Raw genomic sequence first — 9,872 nt, forward strand, 5'->3', positions numbered from 1 at the left:
CGACAGTGCAGCGCTCCCTCAGCACTGACCCTCCAACAGTGCGGCACTTCCTCAGTACTGACCCTCCAACAGTGCGGCACTCCCTCAGTACTGACCCTCCGACAGTGCGGCGCTCCCTCAGTACTGACCCTCCGACAGTGCGGCGCTCCCTCAGTACTGACCCTCCGACAGTGCGGCGCTCCCTCAGTACTGACCCTCCGACAGTGCGGCACTCCCTCAGCACTGACCCTCCGACAGTGCGGCGCTCCCTCAGTACTGACCCTCCGACAGTGCGGCGCTCCCTCAGTACTGACCCTCCGACAGTGATGAGTGAGGAGTGAATTTTGAACCATCGAGGGAGCTCCCTCGAGCTGGCCAGTCGCAGGTAATGTTTATACTGCATCCCGGGGGCCAAGGGGCCTGGAGATGGAAATCTCCAATTGACATCGGATTCCCAGTAGAAATCCAACGGCCTTTCCCGATCCACCACATGATGCCTCGAGTCTGCCCTCTCCCCATCTCATTCACTGCGACCTGGCACCAGTTAACGTGAGCTGATAGTGTGAATACCCCAGCGTCCGAGGGTGGATTAAACACTGGATGGGGTGGGGCCAGCGGGAGCAGTGGGGAAGGGGGCAGATGAGGGGTTGGGGGTGACAGGGTGGAGGGAGAGGGGTGGCAGAGGCCTCGAGGGACCAGCCAGGGAGGGGATTCGTTTGATCGTCGCCTGTGGGGATGTCCTGGTATTCTCACTGGGCTAGTACATCACTGGGCTGGTAATGCCTTGGGTAGGGGTGGGGGGTCCCAGGTTCAAATCCCACCAGAGGTGGGGTGGGGGGGGATGGGAGAAACCCGAATTCAATCTGGAGTTAAAAAGCCTGAGGAAATCATTGTCGCTCGAACCCGTCTGGTTCACTTTAGGGAGGGAAATCTACCCACTCTGGCCTACACGTGACTCCAGGCCCCACAGCCATGTAGTTGAGTCTTAAACGCCCCCCCACCGCCCCCATGAACAAGGGCAAATAGGGGTGGGCGATCAACACTGGCCTAGTCACGCACCGACGAGCGAATTCAAAACAAGGTAACGTCCCTTACGATGCCTTGCTCCGTTAAAGGCGCTATATAAATGCAGGTCCGCGTTTCTGACACAGGATTTTGCCCCCCACACCCCCACCCCTTTGCTGGCTCAGGGGGGGCTCTGCAATCAGGGTAAACGCTGGTGGTCCCGGACTGCAGGGATGATACGCTCCGGCCTGGATTCCTCAGAGGACGGACTCCGAACAGCGCCTCCGACGTTGTAACGAGACTTATCCCAGAAAGACAATCTCTCGGCCCAGCTCCGCCCTCTCACGCCAAGGGGAGAACAAACCTGGAATTCTCTTCCCCCCCACCCCACGCCCCCCACCCACAAAGCTGTCCAGATTGGGGTGGGGTCCGGGGGGTGGGGTGGGGGAGGGGTACGTTCAATGGTAAATTTCCAAACTGAGACGGATTGGTCCGTGACATAAAAAGACGGGAAAGGCCGGGAAAGCTCAGCTGAGGCCTGCGGAGAGGGAATCTCAGAGTCGGCGTTCCGAATCCGCGCGGCTCCTCTCCGGAGTCGTCTCCATCCTGGGTGGACCCTTGTAGGGTCGGTGGGGGGGGGTGGTTAAGGGTCACGATACCCCAAGGGGCGCGGCGGGTGGAGTTAAGATGGAGATCGGCTGATATCCGATGACGTCTCAGTTGGAGATGCGGCTCAGCTTGGGAAGAGCGTCGGAGACACAAATCCTGTGGGATTACTGGGGGCCTAGAGAGGAGAGGCCTCAATCTTTTTCTCAGGCTGTTCCCCCGCCCCGGAGATGGTGTGTTACTGGCTCCCACTCCGGCTCGATGGTGGGGGTGAGCTGCCTTCTCGAGCCGCTGCAGTCCCTGTGGTGTAGGTACACCCACCGTGCTGTTAGGGAGGGAGTTCCAGGATTTGGACCCAGCGACAGTGGCCAATATATTTCCAAGTCAGGATGGTGAGTGGCTCGGAGGGGAACTTCCAGGTGGTGATGTTCCCATGTGTCTGCTGCCCTTGTCCTTCTAGATGGTAGCGGTCGTGGGTTTGGAAGGTGCTGTCGAAGGAGCCTTGGTGAGTTGCTGCAGTGCATCTTGTAGATGGTACACACACTGCTGCTACTGTGCGTCGGTGGTGGAGGGAGTGAATGTTTGTGGATGGGGTGCCCATCAAGCCGGGCTGCTTTGTCCTGGATGGTGTCGAGCTTCTTGAGTGTTGTGGGAGCTGCACTCATCCAGGCAACTGGGGATATTCCATCCCACTCCTGACTTGTGCCTTGTAGATGGTGGACAGGCTTTGGGGAGTCAGGAGGTGAGTTACTCTCCGCAGGATTCCCAGCCTCTGACCGGCTCTTGTAGCCACAGTATTTATATGGCTGGTCCAGTTCAGTTTCTGGTCAATGGTAACCCCCAGGATGTTGATAGTGGGGGATTCAGTGATGGTAATGGCATTGAATGTCAAGGGGCGATGGTTAGATTCTCTCTGGTTGGAGATGGTCATTGCCTGGCACTTGTGTGGCGCGAATGTTACTTGCCACTAGTTAACTTCTCCATTCTGATTGGCCACCAGCCAGGATCACCCAGGAGTGGCCGGGGGAGGGGGGGGTTTGACCCCTGCAGGAATGCCTCGAGGATGCCCCCAAACCATCTCCACTGTCCCCCTGCTGGGGCCGAGATTCCATGTGGAGCGAAGCAAAATACTGCAGCTGCCGGAAATCTGAGGTAAAAACAGGAAATGCTGGGGTTGGGGGTAGTGGGGGGAAACTCAGCAGGACTGGCAGGGTCTGGGGAGAGAGGGTCAGAGTTCAAGTTTCTGGTCCATCGCTCCCTCCATTGCTCCCCCCATCGCTCCCCCTATCGCTCCCTCCATTGCTCCCTCCATCCCTCCCTCCATCGCTCCCCCCATTGATCCCTCCATCGCTCCCTCCAGCGCTCCCTCCATCCCTCCCTCCATCGCTCCCCCCATCGATCCCTCCATCACTCCCCGGCCTCCCCAGGCCCTCTCAAGGAAGCCTCCGGCCTCCCTCTCTAGCCCTGATGGCAGCCTCCCCCCCTCCCTCTCTCTCTCTCTCCCACCCGCACCTACCTCCACCCACAGAGACTGCAGCGGCTCAAGATGGCGGCTCAGCCCCCTCCTGCCCAAGGGCAACTAGGGATGCCAGGCATCAGTTGCGAGATAAGAATTCTAGTGTGGCCCAGCCATTAAATTTGGCCGTACTTCCACCTACCGAGGCTTGTAGCATATTCCTCACATCCTCCTGAAACATCGGAGATGTTATAATGAAGGGATTTATGGTAAATCCTGGTTAGGCCCCGGTATTCACCCCCAGTTAGGCCCCAGCTGGAGTATTGAGCCCAATTCCGGGCCCAGCACTTTAGGGAGGATGTCAAGGGCCTTGGAGAGGGTGCGGGAGGGAGATTTACCCCGAATGGAACCAGGGATGAGGGGCTTCAGTTCATGTAGAGAGACTGGGAGAAGCTGGGATTGTTCTCCTTAGAGCGGAGAAGGTTAAGGGGGAGATTGAATCAAGACGTACAAAAGCAGGAAGGGGGTAAATAAGGAGAAACTGTTTCCACTGGGCAGGAGGGTCGGTAACCAGAGGGGGACACAGATTGAAGAGAATCGGGGTAAAGAACCAGAGGGGGAGATGAGGAGAATTTGTTTTATGTGAGTGGACAGTTAGGATGTGGAGTGTATGGCCTGTGAGTGTGGCTAAGGCAGATTCAATCAGACCTTTCGAAAGACAACACAGTAACCCGACGTCTGCAGTTCCACAGGGGGAAAGGCAGGGGTAGTGTGTCCTGGCGGGGGGAAAGGCAGGGGTAGTGTGTCCTGGGTGGGGGACAAGGGGGAGAGGGATTGTCTACCCTACAGTCTGTGGAAGAACTCTCCGACTGTATTCCAAACAAGTACCGAGATCCTTCCCGTGATCTTTTGCCTTCTGTAACTTGTTAAATCTACACCTTCAGCTGGACAAGTACAAACAGTTGCGTGAATAAAGGCTTCGCAAACAAACGCCTGCCTGGCAGATTGACTTTGCCTGCGAATGTAGCCCCGCTCAGACAGCTCCCGCCCAAGCAGTGTAAACAGCTCCATCACAATGTACACGGCCTGCCCAGTTTCAACTCTGGAATCACTCCAACATCAGCCAAAGAGAGACACCAGCCCAATGTGTAGATATCACCAAGTCCCAGGGCTCGGTAAATAACGGAGATGGAGCAGGAAGTTTCAAAGATCCCAGGACAAAGCAGCCCCCGCTTGATCAGCACCCCATCCACAAACATTCACTCCCTCCACCACCGACGCACAGTAGCAGCAGCATGTGTACCATCTACAAGATGCACTGCAGCAACTCACCAAGGCTCCTTCGACAGCACCTTCCAAACCCACGACCGCTACCATCTAGAAGGACAAGGGCAGCAGACACATGGGGAACACCCACCACCTGGAAGTTCCCCTCCGAGCCACTCACCATCCCGACTTGGGAAATATATCGGCCACTGTCGTTGGGTCCAAATCCTGGAACTCCCTCCCTAACAGCACGGTGGGTGTACCTACACCACAGGGACTGCAGCGGCTCAAGAAGGCAGCTCACCCACCACCTTCTGAAGGGGGCAATTAGGGATGGGCAATAAATGCTGGGCCCAGCCAGTGACACCCACATCCCATGAAAAGAATAAATTTTAAAAACCCTTGATTCCTACATTATTACCAACAGACCAAAGAGATTCGGTCTATGTCTACTCCTGGTACACATACCACCCAACAGCAAGGACAGGAAACGAGGGAAAGTTGGATGGGTAGATCTGTTAATTAATGATGGTATGAGTACATTAGAGAGGGATGACCTAAGTTCAGGAAACCAGGGTGTAGAAGCGGTTTGGGTCGAGATGAGGAATGATAAAGGTAAGTAGTCACTTCTGGGAGTGGTGTACTACTGCACAGTAGGACAGAGCACAAGGGACGATATAATGGGAGTTTGTCAGAAAGGTACGGTGATAATCATGGGGGATTTTAATTTACTTATAGGCTGGAAAAATCAGATGGGTAAAGTTAGCCTAGGTGAGGAGTTCATAGAATATTTCCGGGATGGTTTCTTAGAACAGCATGTTCTGGAGCCAACCAGAGAGCAGGCTATACTAGACCTGGTATTGTGCGATGAGATAGGATTAATCGATAACTTCACAGTGAAGGTGCCCCTAGGTAGCGGTGATCATAATATGATTGAGTTTTACATTCAGTTTGAGGGAGAGAAGAGTGGGTCCAAGACTAGTGTTTTAAACTTAAATAAGGGCAATTATGAGGGCATAAAAGCAGAGCCAGCTAGAGTGAACTGGCAAATGAGGTTAAGGGTTCTGTCAGTAGAAGTTCAGCGGCAGGCGTTTAATGGAATATTTCAGAATACACGGAATAAATACATTTCAGTGAGAAATTCCAAGGTGGGCCCTCCATAGTTAACTAAAAAAGTTAAAGACAGTATTAAATTTAAAGAAAAAGCCTATAACCACGCAAAGATGGGTGGCAGGGTAGAAGTTTGGAAAGAATATAAAGAACAGCAAAGAACGACAAATTAGATTAATAATGAGGGAAAAATTGGAGCACGAGAGAAAGCTAGATAGGAACATGAAGACAGATAGTAAGAGTTCCGGTAGATATTTAAGTAAGAAAAGAGTTAATGAAGTGAGCTTTGATCCTATTGAGTCTGGGGAATTAATAATGGGAAATAAGGAGATGGTGGATGAATTAAACTGGTATGTTGTCTTCACAATAGAAGACAGAAGTAACATCCCAGAAATAGCTGTAAATCAGGAAATGGAAGGAAGGGAGGAACTCAGGAAAATTACAGTCACCAGGAAAGTGGTACAGAGTAAATTGTTGGGGCTGTGGCCTGACATGTCCTCAGGCCCTGATGGACTTCATCCTAGGGTCTATAAAGAAGCAAGATAGTTGAGGCACTGGTTTTAAATTTCTAAAGTTCCCTAGATTCAGGGAATGTTCCACGAGATTGGGAAATAGCAAATATAACTCCTGTACTCAAAAAGGGAGAGAGGCAGAAGGCAGGAAACTACAGGCCAGTTAGCTTAACAAATATGGTAGGGAAAATGTTAGAAACTTTTTTTTAATTCATTCATGAGATGTGGGCGTCGCTGGCCGGGCCCAGCATTTATTGCCCATCCCTAATTGCCTCCTTGAGAAGGTGGTGGGTGAGCTGCCTTCTTGAGCCGCTGCAGTCCCTGTGGTGTAGGTACACCCACAGTGCTGTTAGGGAGGGAGTTCCAGGATTTGGACCCAGCGACAGTGAAGGAACGGCCGATATATTTCCAAGTCAGGATGGTGAGTGGCTCGGAGGGGAACTTCCAGGTGGTGGTGTTCCCCATGTGTCTGCTGCCCTTGTACTTCTAGATGGTAGCGGTCGTGGGTTTGGAAGGTGCTGTCTAAGGAGACTTGGTGAGTTTTTGCAGTGCATCTTGTAGATGGTACACACACTGCTGCTACTGTGCGTCGGTGGTGGAGGGAGTGAATGTGTGTGGATGGGGTGCCAATCAAGCGGGGCTGCTTTGTCTTGGATGGTGTCGAGTTTCTTGAGTGTTGTGGGAGCTGCACTCATCCAGGTAAGTGGAGAGTATTCCATCCCACTCCTGACTTGTGCCTTGTAGATGGCGGACAGGCTTTGGGGAGTCAGGAGGTGAGTTACTCACCACAGGATTCCCAGCCTCTGACCTGCTCTTGTAGCCACAGTATTTATATGGCTGGTCCAGTTCAGTTTATGGTCAATGGTAACCCCCAGGATGTTGATAGTAGGGGATTCAGTGATGGTAATGCCATTGAACACCAAGGGCGATGGTTAGATTCTCTCTTGTAGGAGACGGTCATTGCCTGACACTTGTGTGGTGTGAATGTTACTTGCCACTTGTCAGCCCAAGCCTGGATATTGTCCAGGTCTTGCTGCATTTGGACATGGACTGCTTCAGTATCTGAGGAGTCGTAAATGGTGCTGAACATTGTGCAATCATCAGCGAACATCCCCACTTCTGACCTTATGATGGAAGGAAGGTCATTGATGAAGCAGCTGAAGATGGTTGGGCCGAGGACACTACCCTGAGGAACTCCTGCAGTGATGTCCTGGAGATGAGATGACTGACCTCCAACAACCACAACCATCTTCCTTTGTGCTGGGTATGACTCCAACCAGCGGAGAGTTTCCCCCCTGATTCCCATTGACTCCAGTTTTGCTTGGGCTCCTTGTTGCCACACTCGGTCAAATGCTGCCTTGATGTCAAGGGCAGTCACTCTCACCTCACCTCGGGAGTTCAGCTCTTTTGTCCATGTTTGAACCAAGGCTGTAATGGGGTCAGGAGCTGAGTGGCCCTGGCAGGACCCAAACTGGGCGTCAGTGAGCAGGTTATTGCTAAGCAAGTGCCGCTGGATAGCGGGTTGGATTTGTCCTGCTTCTTGCGTATAGGACATACCTGGGCAATTTTCCACATAGCCGGGTAGATGCCAGTGTTGTAGCTGTACTGGAACAGCTTGGCTAGGGGCGAGGCAAGTTATTGTTAATTGTGAGGGGAATTGATTATAAAAGTAGGGAGGTTATGCTTCACTTTTACAGGGCACTGGTGAGACCACATCTGGAGCACATCTTGGAGAACAGAACACGAGACTTATATTGATTCATCCCTCCTTCCCCCTTATATTTATTTCAGTAATTTACACCCGGTACAATGCATCCACAATCACATTATCTTTACCAGTAATGTGAACAACCTTTTCCTTGAATGGTTGAAACAATAGACTCTATCTAAACAGTCTCGCATTTCACATTTTAAACTTTTCAATGGATGCCAACAGATCATGGTCAGTGTAGATTAGTGTTTCTGTGTTATCGTGTCAGACATAAACTTCAACAATGCGAGAGTTTCTATTTCCACTGCAGAGCACTTCCTCTGATATTGATCTAGTTTCTTGGAAAACTACCACACCAGCTTCTCTCCCCCTAATTTATAGTTGTGTAATAGGACTGCACCTACACCCAAGTCACTAGCACCAATTGCCATTTTAAAAGGTTCGGTAAAGTCAGGGGTGGCCAACACGGGTTCATTTATTAAGACTGCCTTCAGTTTTTCAAACGTTGCTTGGCATTCATCTGATCACAACACTTCTGTCTGTTTTCTTAACAGATCGGTGAGAGATACAGCCATTGTGCTGAAGCTAGGCACAAACTTCCGATAAAACCCACACATTCCCGGAAACCTCATGATTTCTCGTTTGGTTTTAGGGATGGGGAATTCTATTAGACCGTTCGGCTTTGCAGTTCTCCTGCCCTTGTCCTACGCTGTGACCCAAGGTAAGTTGCCCTTTGCTTTTGCGAATTCGCTTTTGGCCAGGTTTATGGCTAAGCCAGCCCGCTGCAATTGCATAAACAGGTCCTCTAATTGCTTTGCATGTCCTTCCCGGGTGTCACTATCTATTACAACGACGTCTAGCTACACCACACAGTTAGGTGCTTCAGCTATGACTTGATTCATAAGTCTCTGGAATGTAGCTGGGGCGTTTTTAAACCCAGACAGTGCGATTAGACATTGATACAACCCACTTTGTGTAACAAAGGCAGATATTTCTTTATCCCTTGATGTCAATGGCACTTGCCAGCACCCCTTTAATAGATCCATTTTAGAAAGAAATAAGGCCCAGCCTATCGATGCACGGAATCTGCCCTCGTTACTACATTTACTTTCCTGCAGCCTATAAAAAAATCTAGTGGATCCACCTGGTTTAGGAACCAACACTACCTGTGAACTCCAGCTGCCTGACTAGGTTCGATCAATTGATTGTCCAGCGTGTATTGGGTCTCTGTTTCTAACTGAGCTCACTTTTCTGGGCTCAACCGATAAGGCTGTTGTTGTATCGGCGCTGAGTCTCCTACGTCCACATCATGCTTAGCTAACGTAGTACGCCCAAGTGTATCCCGACAAATTCCCTTATACTTCCTGAGTAACCTTATTAAATCTTCCCTTGGTCCTCCCTCTTAATATGAGAACACCGTGTCTAATCGTCCCCGGTATTGTGATATTGTCTAGTCGAATGGTAGATGGTTCGCTTTGGGTACTGTCTACTTCTCCTTCTCCCTTACTCTCACTGTCTCTGCCATCCTACCACCTGGCACACTTGCTCTGTCTTATCATCTTCTCTGCGATGATATTGCTTCAACATATTTCTGTGACATAACCGTTTCTCCTTCCTACGCTCAGGAGCGTCTATCAGGCAAGTCACTTTGCTATAACTCTCCTAACCGTCTCTTGGGGCCACTGAATTTCACTTGCAGGGTTCCACCCTGCGAAGGTTAATAATACCAACACTTCTCCTCCTGCTTGGGACGTTCTAGTTGGAGCATGTTTGCCTGCCCATTCTTTCAATTTGGCTTGGGAAATTTTGAAGTGTTTTTGTGCTACTTCACCTGCTCCCGTGAGTCTTTCTAGAAAGATGGGCATAGTAATCCAACATGAAGGATTCGTCCTTCTGCTTTAGAGACTTTTCCCGTAATCACTTTTAATGGACCTCTTATTTCATGACCAGAGATCAAATCAAATGGACTTAAGTCCAGTAGATTCATTCGGACAATCTCTGGTAGCAAATAGTAAGAAATCTAATCCTTTGTCCCAATCCTTTGGGTGTTCATGGCAATAGGTCTTAGCCATGGTTTTGAGAGTCTGATGGTGTCTCTCTAAAGCTCCCTGTGTCTGTGGGCGTTAGGTGGTCGATTTTAGCTGTTTGATACCCAAATTGCTGATTATGTCCTGGAAATCTTTAAACATGAACCTTGGTCAGATTATATTTCAATTGGTAGCCATAA

The sequence above is a fragment of the Cetorhinus maximus genome, unplaced genomic scaffold (genome assembly GCF_964194155.1).
Source record: "Cetorhinus maximus unplaced genomic scaffold, sCetMax3.hap1.1 HAP1_SCAFFOLD_828, whole genome shotgun sequence".
In the NCBI taxonomy this organism is placed as follows: domain Eukaryota; kingdom Metazoa; phylum Chordata; class Chondrichthyes; order Lamniformes; family Cetorhinidae; genus Cetorhinus; species Cetorhinus maximus.